We start from the raw sequence: 4,244 nt of genomic DNA, 5'->3' as shown, positions 1-4,244 counted from the left end.
TGCGTACAGCCGGAAGTGCAGCGCGCGAGCCCCCGACCGAGGTGGGAGGGGGAACGGAGCGAGCGCCTCCTCGAGAAGTCAGGGGCGGGGTCGGAGGCGGGACCTGGAGGCGCGCCTGCGCAGTGCCGGGCGGGGCGGGGCGGCTCCTCCTCCCAGCCCGCGTGGGTAGGGCTGGGGGCGGAGCGAAAGGGGGTGGGAGAGAGCCCACGACATCCCCGCCCCTACGCTGGGAGGGGTGAAAGAGGAAGAGGAGGAGTGGGGCCAGTCGGTCCACCCTCCTCCTTCTTACAGAAGAGGAAACTGAGGCCCAGGGAAGGGAAGGGACCGGAGAGGTCACGGTCCAGCCCCCTCAGTTTACAGATGGGGAAACTGAGACCTGAGGAAAGGAAATGATTATCAAAGGGCCCAAGATCAGGGGGATGGCGGAGTAAAGGTGGGGACTCGCTCACCTAAGCTCCAAATACCTGTAAAAATGACTAAAGAAATGCTAGAGCAGCAGAAGCCACAAAACAAATTTCCAGCCCAAGACAACCTGGATGGTTGAAGGGAAACATTGCGCCAGGCTGGGACAGGAGTGTGGTCCAGCACAAACCGCGCCAGCGCAGACCGGATGCCAGAGGCCCATGTGGTGGCTTCCAGACTTCTTGGTCCACAGATGCCAAAGACCACTTAGAAGGTCAATGGGAAAAGTCTGTGGACCTGGGTGAGAGAGGAGCGCAATCCAGCCCTGCCCCCACCCAGCCCTGGGATGGCGGCAGTGGTGGCTGAGAGGGCTGCTTCCAGAGCTTGTGGCAACAGGGGAGAGGGAACCCTCCTCAGAGTTCCAGGGCACTGACAGGCCAGAGGAGTAGTACACACCTCCCCTTAGATCACACCACCTTGGAAGAACTGAAAATACAGGTCCCTAGAAGTATCTCTGAAAACAGCTACACAAAACCCCTGAAGCTTGGCACAGTGCGCCCTCCACCCTGGAAGCAGAGCCCTACCTTAACAAAGAGTTAAAAAGGCAAGTAATTGACTGGGGAACCGAGCAAACATCGGGGGGAAAATCAGACTATAGAATCTTACTTTGGTGACAAGGAATATCAAAACATAAAACTAGAAGAAGTCAACAGAGTCAAAGCTCCTATATTAAAAGCTTCTAAGACAAATATGAATTGGTCTCAGGCCATGGAAGAGCTCAAAAAGGATTTTGAAAATCAAATAAGAGAAATAGAGGGAAAATGGGGAAGAGAAATGAGAGTGATGCAAGAAAATCATGAAAAACGAGTCAACACCTGGCTAAAGGAGTCTCCCCAAAAATTGAAGAAAATAACACCTTGAAAAATAGACTAGACTAAATGGCAAAAGAGGTCCAAAAAGCCAATGAGAAGGCCTTAAAAAGCAGAATTGGCCAAATGGAAAAGGAGGTCCACAAGCTCACTGAAGAAAATAATTCCTTAAAAATTAAAATGGAGCAAAGAGCCCAAGTTCATAAAACCTGAGTTGGAAGGGACTTCAGAGCTGTATAATCTAACCCCTTCATTTCACAGAGGGGGAAACTGAGGTTCATGGGCAGTCACTTCCCTAAAGCTCAGCTCCGAACACATCACCCTGCCCCAATAAACCCCAGTGGCTCCCTATGGACTCCAGGATCCAATCTTTAAGGCTTAGTTTGGCCTTCCAAGCCCTTCCTCACCAAGCCCCCTTCCACCTTTCCAGTCACTTCCTGGCTGTGCCGCAAACCAAACCCTCCATCTTTGGGCTCTGGGCATCTCTTTGGCCATCCCCCATTCCTGGAACACTCCCCCTCCTGTGCTCTGACCACTGACCTTCCCAGCTTCCTTTAAGTCTCACCTACAATCCCACCTTCTACAGGAAGTCTTGCCCAGCCCCTCATAGCTCTAACACCTTACATCTATTCATTATTTCCTATTTGTTTACATATATATGTATATATTTGTTTACATGTTGTCTCTCCCATTAGATTGTGGGCTCCTTGAGGGCAGGGACTGTCTTTTGCCTCTTTTTGTATACCTGGCGCTTAGTACAGAGCATGGCATATAGTAGGTACTTAATAAATGTTTACTGATTGAATGATTGTGATGTCTAAAGTCCCTTCCAGCTCTAAGATCTATGATCCTTTCACCATTATGATGCCTTCCAGTGTTTTCTAGGAGTTTAACCGTGAAAGGGAAGAGAAATGCAGGATATTGGCTTCTTCAGGGGATGCTAAGGTAAGGTCAAGTGAAGAATTTTGGGCCTGGGGTGTCCATTTAGGAGACTGAAGATGGCAAAGAGAGATCATAAAGGGTACAGCTTCTAAAGGAATCTGATGGGGGTGGGATCAAGTACACAAGGAGAAGGTTGGACTTTGCCTAGGAGACAGCCATCTGGTCCTCAGAGTCCAGAGGGAAGGAGGAGAAGATAGGGGATGCTTAGAGCAAAGGGTTTGGATAGGGTTAGGGTTAGTGCAAGTTCCTAAGTAGGAAGCCAAGTCCTTTGCTGACCAAGTTTGGGCAGGGAGTGACTTATTAGGCTTGAGGAAAGAAGGGAAGGTTTGAGAAGAGCAGCAGATCAAAATAAAAGGATTGCCTCAGGGCCCAGTTGAGATCAGGCCTCATAAATCTGTAATGGCCCCAGTAGGCAAAGTTGGATGACTCCCTCCATTGGTGTTGATGGCCATGCCACCAGGAACAAAGAAAGTGAATGGTGGTAGTAGAAGGAAATCCAGTGTAGAGGCCAGATTATAGCTGAGCTGCTTAATTATAATCTGAAGATTTCAAAGAAGGAAAATGAGTTCAGAATAGAGCAAAGAGGAGTGAATCACAAGGATACATGGAAGTTATGGTCAGAGAAGGGAACTACAGAGTTCTGGATCATGCAGGTAGACCAGTTATGGGTGACAGTGAGATCGATAGTACGAGCATCCCTTAGAAGGAGGAGGCCAGGGTGTCTGGGGGGATGCAGCATGCAGATTGGAGTCCTCGAGTATGACAGGAGGGGTTGGGGTTGATACTTTGGGGCCAGATACTGAAGAAAAGCAGATCCAGATTTGGAGTCAGAAGACCTAGGTTAAAATCCTGCCTCTGTGACTTTGGGCAAGTCCCTCAACTTTTTGGAGCCTCGGTTTTCTCGTCTGTTAAACGATGGAGTGAGAATGGATGACCTCCAAGGCTCCTTTCACTTCTAAATCTGTGTGATCCTATTATCCTGTAATGTCGGGGGGCAATCCCAACTCACCGGGCTGTTATGCCTATGGATTTGCATTCACTTAAAACTGTAGCTCAGGCCCCCACAGGTGTGTTTGCTTTTACTGATCAACCAGAAGACAAGAGTGAGAAGATATTGTACTAGAGTGCTGACGGTATCAGAGGAGAGAAGGGAGTTTACTGGAGAGACATTGCAAAGGCAATATTGATAGGCCTTGGCAACAGGTTAGATGTGCGGTTTGAGAAATAGTGAGAAGTTGAGGATGGCACCTAGGATGAGAGGCTAAGAAACTGGAGATAAATGGACCTGTTTAAAAGCAAGTGTTTCTCTGTGGTTCCAGCTGCAACCCTTGGTAATAGGGCTCTCTCTCTGTACCATACTTTCAGTTAAGAAAAAAAACAAAAACAAGCAGTAGGCTTCAAAAATAGACAATATATAAAAAGAGCTAACGTATTTAGGCACAGCACTAACTGAGGTAGTGGTGACTATAGGGCACTGTGGTCCATCAGCCGATTGGCAGGTGACTGTTTTTAGAATTTTAAAAGATTATAACTGAAAAATGATAAATTAAATAACTATTTGGGGTACCATGGGAAAATCATATAAGAACTGTGGAGTTATACCTGACAAAAAGTTAGAATTTTTGAGGTTAAAATCATACTAGAGATGGATCATTGCTTATAAGGTGACCCTGATTGGAGGCGTTAGAGACCAGCTGCAGAAAAGTAGAATAAAGTGGAAGCAGGGTGAGCCATGATCAGCTGAAGAAAGAAGTGAAGAGCCCGCTGAGCACAGCCAGGTGAATAGATACACATGAGAAATCGACATGGAGAGGAAGCCACGTCAGGAACATCTGGGCCAGGGCTACCTTGGACGCTGCAGGGGAAGCCAATGTCTCCTGGCGGGAGTATCGTTCTGCTCGTGCTCCTGCAGACAGAGGGTCTTCCCCTGATGCTGCCAAATGCTTGTCTCTGCTTGCAGCTGCAGCTAACGCCCCTGGTAATAATGGGGATCTCCTCAATCTCTCTCTCTCTCTCTCTCTCTCTCCCCCC

The sequence above is a fragment of the Vombatus ursinus genome, unplaced genomic scaffold (genome assembly GCF_900497805.2).
Source record: "Vombatus ursinus unplaced genomic scaffold, bare-nosed wombat genome assembly UNPS02014808.1, whole genome shotgun sequence".
NCBI lineage: Eukaryota > Metazoa > Chordata > Mammalia > Diprotodontia > Vombatidae > Vombatus > Vombatus ursinus.
Note: the sequence above shows the minus strand (reverse complement) of the source record.